Raw genomic sequence first — 13,577 nt, 5'->3', positions numbered from 1 at the left:
TTTGCCTCCTAGAGTGACTCTCTTTGGGGGTCAGATGATCCTTAAATGGGACCTTAGATGTGCCTATTGTCTGATCAGTATTTAGAATTGTGACCAGGGACACTGGTCACCCAGGCTAATTTCCATTTATTGAGCAGTGGTTAGAAATCACCAAGTTAAAGCCTCTCTTGGTTCAGTTCTGCATGACAGGTCAGGGGCAATGTAAGTTTCTTGTGACTCAATCAGAGAAAAGGCTTCATTCCAGAAAAAGGAACCACCTTTCCTCTAAGGTTAGGCTGAAGATGTGCCTCAAATGCCCTTTATGTCACCACGGATCTCCTGTTGCGAGCAGCAGATCCACATTTACCAGACAGTCCACTGCCTTCCATTTCACCTTCTCCTGATGATTCTGAAGCTATCATGCTCCCAAGGCCAGCTACCCCACCGTCAATGGGCAGGTATGCCTGGTCAGCGCAATTGTCAGCTGTCTCAGCACTTCAAATGCGTCTAAGGGAGACCCAGGGACAACAGCATATTGCCTCTGATGGGACTCTACAAGAGAGTGAAACTATTTTCTCCTACAAACCATTTTACACCATAGATATTCTAAACTAGAAGCATCATCCCCCTCTCAAAATCTGGAAAACAAACTCAGGTCCTCATCAGTCTCCTAGATTTCATTACCCTGACTCACTCACCCACTTGGGTGAAATGTAGGCATCTTCTCACCATGATCATCACCCAGGAGTCCAATGAATCATGACATAGGCTTAGAAATAGCTTTAGGCCTATGCCCCAGGGGGTCAATTAGACGTGGAGAACTGGGCATGGGAAACCTTCCTGGAAGATGAGCCCTAATGGGACCCCAACAATGAGAGAAGGGGAAACCAGCTGGAAAGATATAAACCACTGTAGAGACCTTGGTAGGCAGATAATATCTCATCACTCACCTTCCCCCAACTCAACTTTTCTGTCCCAAGCAGTATATAGCCTGTTTATAAAATAATGCTTGCCAGGGATCTTTTAGGCTGGCAAGGACAAAGTACTGTGGACTAACCCCATTTGATGATATGGAAATGGACTTCACTAAAGTCTCTCTAAACCAAGGACTCAGATACATTTTAGTTATCATCTGCACCTTTATGGGGTGGTTGTAGACTTTTCAACCTGAGCCAAAAAAGCTACAGAAGTGACTAATGCACTCCTCAGAATTATTGTCCCCAGATATGGGATGTCTTTCACCATAGGGTCAGACAATGAACCAGCATTTGTAGCTGAGAAAGTAGAACAAGTGACAAGGGATTTGAAGGTCTGATGGAAACTGCATACTGCTTTACTCCCCTCAGAGCTCAGGGAAAGTAGAATGTATGAATTGAATGCTCAAACAAACCAGCCAGACTGTTAGGAGACCAGTTTGCCATGGTTAGTCATATTACTCATGGCCCTCTTGACGTGATATGTTCACCTTGGGCAGGGATGGGGTTCTCCCCATTTGAAATTCTGTACAGATGGCTGACCCCTCTGATCAGCTTAAGAGGGGAAACCAGAGATCCGTGAGTCTTGAACTTACGTAAACAGCTGCAAGGATTAGGACACACCATTTCCCAAATACACAAATGGGTCATGGGTAGGATACCCATATCCTTAGGCATAAGAGTACAGCCCCAATTACCCGGGAACCAAATATGGGTAAAAGACTGGAAGAGCCCTAGAATCCAATGTGGAGAGGGCCACATTCTGTACCCTTAACCACCCCCAGTGCTTTCAATATGACAGGTATATATGCTTGGATCAATCACTCCAGAGTCAAACCCACAGGCCCAACTGATAGCGAAGAGAAGTGGGAAGCAAAATTCAATCCATGGGAACCCATGCACCTGACCTAGGGAAGATGGAAACAAGAATTCCAAGCCTTGTTCTGGGCACACCAGAAGCTGGTTAGGCAACACACAACAGAAAATTGAGGAACCGTCAGGACCAGTGAACAACAGATGTATTGGCTATTAATTGAACTGGAACACCCTCTATTTATCCTATTTGAAATAGGATTCTACTATGTCTCCCCTGCAGTGTACTATCTCTCTACTTCACCTATTTCCTCATACTCTTTATTTGGGGGGCGGGGGGGTTCTCTCACTGTTAACAACTTATCTATGAAATCAACTTATTTTTTTCCCCTTGCATCTCTGTTAAGTTGTAAGATCTCTGCTCCATCTAGAAACCAGGTTGACTGTTCTGACTATACAACTTTTGATCTTATAGGAAAGGCATGTCCCTCTTTCACCTACTATATACACCAGACACCTGCATGCTATAACTCTGTTTCTAAATGTTCCTTGTGGTGGGATGGAAACTTTATTGAAAGTATCATCATAAGGTCAGATTACAATGGGTAGATGATGGGTGGTGTTCTGAAACCCCTGGAGAAGTAGTATGCTCTGACTGTGGCTCAACAAATCTTTGAGTCTGGCCTAAAGAGTCCTACACCTATTTAACTCCCTTGGTGAAAATACCTCATCCTTGAGCCACTACAACTAGATCCAAGGGGATGTACCCCAATCCAGGCAATAAGGGACTACATGACCAGCTCCAAACTTCCATAAAAACATTCTAGAAATGCATGATGTGGAAAATAGTCTTTTTGTTCATCTAGCTGGGGAGGTAGCCTGAGAACTGGGCATCACTAATTGCTAAGTCTGTGGAGGACCCTGGATGAACTAGGTGTGGCCATGGAGGGGTATGGGATTAGATGCCCTCCAGATATTTCAGTGGATTCAATCATCAAGAGGTGGGTGGTGGTAGGGTGCTATCTGGAGTTGCACTCTGTGCACAATTACAATAGGTGAGAAATGGTTAAACTGAAAGGGAATAAGTTATGCTTGGGATAGGATGAGTCTTGCCATCACTCATATTCATCTAGTGGAGGAAGGAGAAGATTCTGGGAAATTCAACCAAACTGGCTGGTGACTCCAAATAGATGACAATGGAAAGGCTGTGACAGACGTAGCTAAAAATACCAGGAAGATTACCCATGTTTCAGTTCATTCGGAAGGGATGGGATATGGAGGTCCACTTTGGAGGATGCTTCTCCTGGCTAGGAGGGTTTAAGAGAGTGATTGGCAGTCTTACTTGGTATGTACCTACTTATTCCCTGCATCACACCCCTTTATTAAGGATTGTAACGGGGTTCATAGAGGCAGTTGTTGAACAGAAAATGGCTATCCAAATGCTATTTTTTAAAGGATGTCAGCAGTTAATGGGTTATGTTCTCTGATGGCTGCTGATACAATCTGAGCATTAGCAGGGGGAATGAGGTGGAAACCCCCAACTAGAAGAGCAACCTCTTTTAGAATAATAACTTTATGACTTCTGCCTCTGGTATCTTACTAAAATACATTTTGCTCGCCACTCAACACCTCCACTTATGTCATCTTGCTTGCTCAGTTCATCACTGGGAAACTAAGCTGCCTGGGGAGGAGGGATCTGAGCTGCTTGAACAGGTAAGACCTGAAGACCTGGAAGTCTTTGCTGTATAAAAGATACCCAAAACAAAGTCCAGGCACATACTTCTGGAGGCGCCTCTGCTGACCCTACACCATTGCTGAATAAACGCTCTTGTTTTGCATGTCTGAATGCCACTTGACTCTTAGCCACTATGGTTTCTACAACAGTGAAACTCATCAGAAAGTTTTAGTGGAGGAGAGAAAGTTTCTGATGTCTATTCTGTGGAGTAAAAATGTGAATAAACAGAGTTTTGAGGACCCTATCTGATTTACAGTCTTGGAATGCTGTATTTTCTTCTTGCCTGGAATTAGTATGAGTAGAAGAGATTGATTCTAAGCCCCTTCCCTACTCTAAGACATACAGTAGCTCTAGTGTCAGGATGCAAAATTAGTGGTATTTCCTTTTCTGTGAATATTTCTAAAAGGGATAGGATGGCAGGAATAGACAGTAGGATCTAATCGGGAATATGTTACAGCCATCCTTGAAATACAGCATAAGCAGCCACTGTTCTACATAGTTGTAGCATGCTATAAAATATGTTTATTTACATCAAATGTAGTAAGCTGTCATTAACAACAATCAGCCCCTGCATGATTTCCTCATTGGTGCTGATACTTCTAGATACATTTCCAGCCTTTCTTCAACCCAGCATCACCTGTACTTTGTATTTTAATTGTAGGTATAAAGCCTACAACTATGTGTGGTAGTTATTGAGTTTGTTGCAAACCATGTCCAGGAGGCACAAATGGTAACAAATACCTAATCTACAACTGGTAGTGCATGCCTATGTGTTCTATGTCTATTTGGGTGTTGCCAAAACCTGATCCCTAGATCCTCTTACAGAGAACATAAACACAGGACCTATTGACTTATTCCTGGGTCCCTGAGGGAAAATCACTGCCCCAGGCCATGGACCTGTTTTACTGCCAACACCAAGACATCACAAGATCTGCAGCATCATTACACATATTAGGAAGATATGGGGTCACAAAGAGTCGGACGTGACTGAGCGACTGAACTGAACTGAACTGAGAAGATGATGTCTAGAAGGAAAGAAAGTGAAAATATAGAAAATTGACTGTGTCTGACACAGAGATTTATGCTCCTCTTCTGTGTACTCTACTCCATCTATCTACCTATTTCTCCTGCCCTAGGTATTGAATGATGAAAAAAAAAAAAAAGAATGGCTCTTCTGTTGTTATATGGTTTAGAAACACAATTGCTCTCACTGAATGTAAGGTAGGCCAGATTTCTAGAAGTTAATATTTCAATTTAATTTGTCACTTATTTGCCTTGACTCATCCCAGTCCATAATATTATCAATGTGACTCATTCACAAGTACAAATTTTTAATTTCATAAAGACTCTCTGGAGCAAAGAGCTTATATTGTTTGCTTTGTCTTGAAAAAGATGCAAAAAAATACACACATAATATTTTCATTCAGCTTTACAAATCTAACTTAGTAAAATATAGTTAGAAATGAAAAGCTGCACATGTTTTCCTGCATGGAAAATCCCAAGGAGAGAGGAGCCTGGTCAACTACACCCCGTGGTGTTACAAAAAATCAGACACAACTGAGCAGGCATCGAACTTAATGTCAGATACAAAAATGCTCTTTCTTTTCTGGTAGGACTTCATCTGGTTCATACCGAAGGGTTAGGCCTTTATCTAATTTTTTTGTGCTTTTTTTTTTTTTTTTATACAGACTATTGGATGTTTCTTTCTTTACAAAATGTAAAAATTGTTTTCCTATGAGGTGAGTGTTGTGCTTTCTTTCCTCCATTCACATTTTGGAACTTGCTTCCTGTCATCTGAAATAAGCCTTGTCTTGGCTTAAGAAGCCTGATCCATCGGAATATTTCTCTCTCTATTTGTGAATAATAAGCTCTAACTTAACTTTTCCCTTGTCTAGAGAAGGAAAGTGGAGAAGGAATTGGCAGCCCACTCCAGTATTCTTGCCTAGAGAATCCTTTGTACCGAGGAGCCTAGTGGGCTGCTGTCCATAGGGTTGCACAGAGTCAGACATGACTGAAGAAATTTAGCATGCTTGCAAGCATTGGAGAAGGAAATGGCAACCCACTCCAGTATTCTTGCCTGGAGAATCCCGGGGACAGAGGAGCCTGGTGGGGTCGCACAGAGTCGGACACCACTGAAGCAATTTAGCAGCAGCAGCAGCAGAGAAGGAAAGAGTAAAATGGTTTGCTCTGAAGTGAGTAAATTTTAGCATTGAGGCCCAAATACTTCCTACCGACTTCCTATCTACTTCCTACCATAAAGTAGGTACAGTCTTCTTTATGACTTGAACATGTCTGTCATAGAATCAGAGAAGCACAAACTTGTCTCCCAAAGGTACATGGCTGTGCCTCCTGTCTTTTCCATGCCATGCTGTCATGCATTTTTAAATCACAAGTGAAAGAGCTAATAGATTTCACTTTATTCCACAATACTTTCCACAGTAAGGATATGAATCTCATTTGTATTCATTCTCACCAATCTAGTAGTCTGTTCCCCAGAATGTTTCAGCAAGGATGCATGTCCTTTTTATGAAAAAGTTCTCAGGTATTAGTGAAGCTTCCCCAACACTTAACCTATTTGCCTATTTCATAGTTTGTAGGATTGATAAGAGATCATGAGAGTGGTCACAATGGACTCTATGAGAAACACACAAGTATTGAATGAGTTATCTGTATCCTCAGGGGAAAAAGGAGAGAATGTTAGGAACATGAAAGGATGGCCTCTACAGGGATATATTTGAAGGTGTCGGTAGAAACGGGCTAGACTTCTGATTTTTACAGTAAAACAAAGAGGATGGCCAATGAGATCATCAGTATTCCTGTCTGAAGTCTAAGGAAGAAGTTGAAAAGTGTGGTTTACATTTGAGATCAAACAGGATCATCAACTGAAGGCAGTGTGTATATAAGGAGGAGAGAGACTTCATGAGAACTACCTAGGAGAAATAGGGACTTATTGATAATTATAAATAAACTATTTACAAGGTTTGCTGAATTTTCATCAGATTTTCCTGACACTAATATGTCAATCAACCAATTCATGGTTTATTTTCCTATGGTATTTCTTTATTTCAAAAACTCCTCAGAAGGTTAGTTTGTCTGTACATTTGCATTTTACATATTCTTGACAGCCTCTGGCATGAGTTAGTATAAAGTGGGCCATATTTAGTGACTGGAAGTCATTAAGCACAATTGGAACAGTTGGAAAGGTGACAGAAAAGTCCAAATACAATAATATGATTTCCAAGATAGTGCTATGTTCCTGTTGTACAAGTAGAAAAATATTCAAAGAGAAAAAATGAAATCCCAGATATGCTGTTATATGATCTCATAATTGAAATATGCAGAAGATAATTGTCTATATATAGCTGAATCCTGACTCCAGCTTGATTAAGTAGGCTATGTGTTCAAACAAGTCTGATACAGCAACTCTCCCACAAGTCACTCCCCCTCCCCAAAATAATATCTCCTGAATTTATAAACTGTATGACTACTGTTGGTCTAGTCTAGCATTTTGAGGCATAAATATTGCAAAAGTTCCTTAGGCCAGAGAAAACGTTGGTTTTTAAAATTTGAAATATGTACCCAAAGCCAGTAACCAGATCAGGAGCAGCTCCCACTACCTCAAAAACCCAGATCCTAGCTCTGAAATCTTCCCTTCATTCTCCTCTCCATCTTCCTCCATCTTATCACCAATCTGTACCATTCTCTGTCCCTGTTCTTATAGTCTTCAACATCTTCCACTAGCCCATTGTCCATATTTTGAACTGTCTGGTGATTGAATGAAATCATTTGAGGAATGGCAATTAAAGGCTGCAGACAGGCCTGCACTGGAACTTCTTGATTAAGTTCCATAGAGGGATGTGGCCCTGAATTGTGTCTGATTTGATTGTTAGTGATTTGAATCCTGTCTCCTGGGTCATCTGGCAGTGGAAAAATTTCTCTCTGAAACTGACACAAAAGACTTTTATATTACTTCAAGTTGCGTGAACATCCGACCCACGTCTCCTCTTGCCTGTTAATGTTAACTCTAAATATTCTCAGTTGAGTGTGATTTTCACCTGATGTGCTGCAGTATAGTCTATCCTTTACACTTGGCAAAAATGGAAGGTTGAAGGGTCTTTTTGGCACAATCTCTCGAGTTGGTAGAAAACTTAAATTCTGCATTCTATCTGTACTTGTTATATGTTCCTGGCACGGCAGCAAGTGTTAACTGTGAGCTTGCCTGGAACTGTGGTTTTGCTGTTCATCAGTCATCGGAAACCTGTTTGATAAGGACCCAGGGTATCCTCGGGATGAACGGTGTTGGCGTCAGCGAGAGAGAGAGAGAGAGACAGAGGCTGATAATTCCTTGGTTTATGCAGGAAACCAATAAAACCCCAGCATGGGGTTTGCTCTGTTTACGTAGACCGCAGGCGCCCTCTCGAATCACTGGAGGCACTCTACCAGGGCATCCCCTCTAGTGGGTCTTAGAAGCCCAGGCAGATAAGTAAACGCAGAGGGCACAGCGATCCAAGGATCTCAACCAGAAAAAAGAGAATAGAGAAAAGGATGGAAAAAGAGAAAAAAACGACATGGGGAGACCAAGCTTCAGTGAGCAAGGCCCAAAACTTTATTTTCCAGTGCTTCTTTTATACCCTAAGTTGTGCACATAAAAAATAGAGAAAGGGAGGAATAGAGTCACTCCAGAATCACGCAGGGTCAGCAATCTTGATCCTTATCAGGATCAGGGCTTACTTTGGTATGTCTCATTATATACAAAAGTTTTAGGTGGCTTACATCATCTTCTGGCCAGGAGGCCTGCTAACAGTTTATGGCCCTCTCTCCTAACAAAGGTTAGTTAGCTAGGAAAAGGCTTATATTCTTTCAAGGTGATTTTCCTAAAGTCAGGCGCTATTCTCCAAAGACACATGACAAGGTTACATTCCTGTAAGGCAAGGGTGTAGTGAGCTACAAGAAAGGAATTAATTAACTTAAGATCTGAGGTGGTTAAAGCAAAGGATACTACTTATTTTCTCTATATGTGATTAATATATTTCCAAGGATACAATAGAAAATATGGAAACTTTTCAGCAAGCATTGATTCAACAATGAAATCTTTTTTAGTACTATTCTAATGATTTTAACTTCTTCAACAGATTACTGTATTTTAGAATATTAGGCTTTCTGTCCTTGCATGGCTGGGAGGCTGTAAACAGTCACATTCATAGTTGTAAGAGCCCGGACGAACTTGTCAGGCAAGTTAGAAAGCTATTAGAGGGGCTTGGATTGGAACACTCCTATTAAGCTGAGGAGAACTTTTTAACTACAGCTCTGAATTAATGTTTTCAGGGAAAGGTGGTTGGGGGGAAGCCCCCGTAAGTATTAGAGGACTCTGTAAGAGACGTAAGATAGTAAGGCAGTCAGACTCCGATTTTCTTTGGGGTAGATTCTCGGGTAAGTCCAGGGGGTTCCTCGAGTCCTGATTAACCTTTACCCGTCAGGCCTCGTCCCCAATTGACCTTTGCCAAGGGTAGGATTTCCCTCGCTTGTTCCCGGTAATCAGGGCCCTTGTGGGGTTGAGAACCATACACATCTCTATGGGTTGAAGCTCTTCAGTTTGGACTGGATTGTATTCCTAATTGTTTTTATTTTTTTCAGACTTGTAGTTTTCAAGCTGGAATGGTGGTCTCTTGGGGATCTCAGGAATCCAGAGGACTGATGATAAGAGTTGTGGTCATAGACTACAAATTCTGTCTTGGAGAAGATGATACAACATGCCTAGAAAACTCTCCATGGGAAAAGCACAGGTGGTTCCAATAGTTTGGAAGGGTGTGTGATCCTCCAGGCTGTCGCATGGGTATTGCAGCCTAGTATCTTGGCTACAGGAGGTTGAGGGAGGCATGGTTGCCATGACATCACAACTTTGTGATATTACCACAGAAATAGGCAGCAATGTCTTGGTAACTACCCTTTGTCTCCTAGGGCTTTAAAAAGAGATCTATCCTAAGGATAAAAGGAGAGGAAGTTTTTGCTTTTACCAGATTGGGATGCCTTCCAGATATGCTTATTTTATTCTACAACTTCTTGCAAATTATTCTCATTCTAATATTGCCTAGGTCAAATCTGCCCATGAATCAGCAATAAGTTCTAGACCAGTTCAGTCTCTAAAATAGAGTGAAAGCTCTTAGGGAGAATTAGGAATATGTGAGGATTATTAGTTTATGTGTAAGAGTTCTTTACCTGTTTCATTTCCCTGAGAACCTAGGCAAGAAACAGAGGCCTCATTTGAAATTGAATAAGTGTATTGTTTTGCTAGGGTAACCGTAAGAAAGTGCCCCATACCAGATAGGTTATTTATTTATTTTTCATTGGAGGCTAATTAATTTACAATATTATATTGGTTGGTTCTGACATACATTGACATGAATCCGCCCCGGGTGTACATGTGTTCCCCTTCTTGAACCCCCCTCCCACCTCCCTTCTCCCCTTATCCAACCTCTGGGTCATCCCCATGCACCAGCCCCCAGTATCCTGTATCATGCATCGAACCTGGATTGGTGATTCATTTCACAAATGATAATATACATATATCGATGACATTCTCCTAAATCATGCCACCCTCGCCCTCTCCCACAGAGCCCCAAAGATTGATCTATACACCTGCGTTTCTTTTGCTGTCTCGTATACAGGGTTATCGTTACCATCTTTCTAAATTCCATATATATACATTAGTATACTGTATTGGTGTATTCGTTTCTTGCTTCCTTCACTCTGTATAATAGGCTCCAGGTTCTTCCACCTCATTAGAACTGATTCAAATGTATTATTTCTAATGGCTGAGTAATACTCCATTGTGTATATGTACCACAGCTTTCTTATCCATTCGTCTGCAGATGGACATCTAGGTTGCTTCCATTTCCTCACTATTATAAACAGTGCTTCAATGAACACTGGAGTACATGTGTCTTTTTCAATTCTGGTTTCCTCGGTGTGCATGCCCAGGAGTGCGATTGCTGGATCATATGGCAGTTCTATTTCCAGTTTTTAAAGGAATCTCCACACTGTTCTCCATAATGGCTCTACTAGTTTTCATTCCTACGAACAGTGTAAGAGGATTCCCTTTTCTCCACACCCTCTCCAGCATTTATTGCATGTAGACGTTTGGATAGCAGCCCTTCTGACTGGTGTGAAATGGTATCTCATTATGATTTTGATTTGTATTTCTCTGATAATGAATGATGTTGAGCTTCCTTTGATGTGTTTGTTAGCCGTCTGTAGGTCTTCTTTGGAGAAATGTCTGTCTAGTTCTTTGGCCCATTTTTTGATTGGGTCGTTTATTTCTCTGGAATTGAGCTGCAGGAGTTGCTTATATATTTTTGAGGTTAATCCTTTGTCAGTTGCTTCATTTGCTATTACTTTCTCTCATTCTGAAGGCTGTCTTTTCACCTTGCTTATAGTTTCCTTTGCTGTGCAGAAGCTTTTGATTTTAATTAGGTCCCATTTGTTTATTTTTGCTTTTATTTCCATATTCTGAGAGGTGGGTCTTGGAGGATCCTGCTGTGATTTATGTCGGAAAGTGTTTTGCCTATGTTCTCCTCTAGGAGTTTTATAGTTTCTGGTCTTACATTTAGTTCTCTAATCCATTTGAGTTTATTTTTGTGTATGGTGTTAAGAAGTGTTCTAGTTTCATTCTTGTTTACAAGTGGCTGACAAGTTTTCCCAGCACCAGATGTTAAAGAGACTGTCTTTTCTCCATTTTATATTCTTGCCTCCTTTGTCAAAGATAAGGTGTCCATAGGTGTGTGGGTTTATCTCTGGGCTTTCTATTTTGTTCCATTGATCTATGTTTCTGTCTTTATGCCAGTACCATACTGTCTTGATGATTATGGCTTTTAGTAGACCCTGAAGTCTGGCAGGTTAATTCCCCCAGTTTCATTGTTCTTCCTCAAGTTTGCTTTGGCTATTCGAGGTTTTATTTTATTTCCATACAAAGAGTTCACTTTAAAAATATTACTCCACTATGTCTTCCATGTACAATATTTAACATTTTTTTTTCACTACTTAGAGGTGATACCTCATTAGTATAATCTGTGTATCTCTAATGATACACTGGGATTCCCAAGTGGCACAGTCATAAAGAATCTTCCTGCATAGGCAGGAGCCAAAAGAGTTGTGCTTTGGGAAGATCCCCTTTAGGAGGAAATGGCAACTAACCCCATAAATTTCGCCTGGAAAATTCCATTGACAGAGGAACCTGGTGGACTATGGTCTCCTGGATCACAAAGAGATGGACCCCAAAAATTTCACAGTAATTCACATAATAAACTATATTTCATGTGCTTTTAAAGAAACACTGAGAATTGTATTTAACTGTTGATATTTTCTTCCAGATACTGTGTGCTACTGGACAGTTTTTATTCACAGGATCCCATGAGCAATTTTTGAAAGATAGATAACTTTTAAAGCCCAGAATCCTTGGGAATATTCAGTGATTCTGTTTTCTTTTCTATTTTTAAAAGCACTTTGAACCGTATTGAACTGTTAATGTTTTCTTCCTAAGAGCATTCTGCTGCTGCTGCTGCTAAGTCACTTCAGTCGTGTCCGACTCTGTGTGACCCCATAGACGGAAGCCCACCAGGCTCCCCCGTCCCTGGGATTCTCCAGGCAAGAACACTGGAGTGGGTTGCCATTTCCTTCTCCAATGTGTGAAAGTGAAAAGTGAAGTCGCTCAGTCGTGTCCGACCCTTAGCGACCCCACGGACTGCAGCCTACCAGGCTCCTCCATCCATGGGATTTTCTAGGCAAGAGTCCTGGAGTGGCTTGCCATTGCCTTCTCCGAAGAGCATTCTAGATTTTCTTTTTCTCCTTTTCTATGCATGAGTGACCCCTGTCATGTTCCAGGGTAGGTGTCATATTAAGTCCAATGGACTTGTGAATATCTGACGTCCATCAGTGATGGTTTTAAGGTTGTTGTTACAGAGAAAACTCTCCATGCTGATAGGTTTTATTATTCCCTCCTCTTTTAGGATGGTCTCCGCAGTCTGAGACTTTTTGTCAGGCCTGGTGGTACATTAGAGTAGAACGAGCCAAACGATGCCACCAAACCTCGTGTCTCCTCACTCTTGGAGTTTTGAAGTAAATGTTTCTAACCTTTTTAAGTAGAAGACAAGGGTGAGTTGGTTTTACATGTATAGATTCCTATTCAGTGACACTGAGATTACTACATATATTCAGGTGTGCTTGCTTTCACCTATATATTATTAGAATATGTTTCATCTACCACTCTTGCTGAGGTAGGTTTTTGTGGTTTCCGTATTTTATATGTATTTGTGGGGGAAATTAATGTCAAGTTCTAGATGTATCCCTTCCATCCATCAGGGTCCTCTGCTATCCATACATTTCTTGACAGTTTGGATATCCATGTCACATTTGTGTGGGTGCTCACTGCTGTGGATATTCGTATCCCACCTCTTCATTACATCCCATGATGATTTTTGAATCAAGCCTCCTTCACTCAGTGTGCTGATCTCTGGATTTATATCTATCTTTGAAGATGGCCTACTTTCACATTTCAATCCTTGATTCAACATTCACTCTAGACCAATATCACATTTCTTTATCCTTTCCTCTGTCCATGTAGGCAATCTTTATTCTCATCACCTTAATGTTCTGTGCCACAGAACCTGGTTTGGGATGTGTGGTGTTTTAAATCTGTTCATTTCTGAAATGTTATAGGAGAGGACCTGATTTATCATACTGTCTCTACATCTCTTTTATCTCTCATGGGAGTGCTCTTTTCTAGTCATGCTCACAGTGACTCTTATCAGGTTCATCCCACCATTATCCTAAAGCATCCACTGAATTAATTCTACTCTACCATTGATACCATGTCCAGAATTTGACAGTGGCCTTTTTCAGTGATAAGGCAGAGGTGATCATGTCCTTATAGCTTAGATGTCTGTATCTTTTAGAATTCACCCCGTGTGCAAATTGTCTTGTGCTTTATCAAAAGAAACACATAATTGAGTTTACCTGTTTGCATCCTCTTCCTGTTAGCTTCCTCTGTGTTTACTTTACTTCCCCCCCCCCACCACCACTAT

This window comes from Moschus berezovskii, chromosome Y, assembly GCF_049115385.1.
Source record: "Moschus berezovskii isolate FMDL1 chromosome Y, NW_MosBer_1.0, whole genome shotgun sequence".
In the NCBI taxonomy this organism is placed as follows: Eukaryota; Metazoa; Chordata; class Mammalia; order Artiodactyla; family Moschidae; genus Moschus; species Moschus berezovskii.
Note: the sequence above shows the minus strand (reverse complement) of the source record.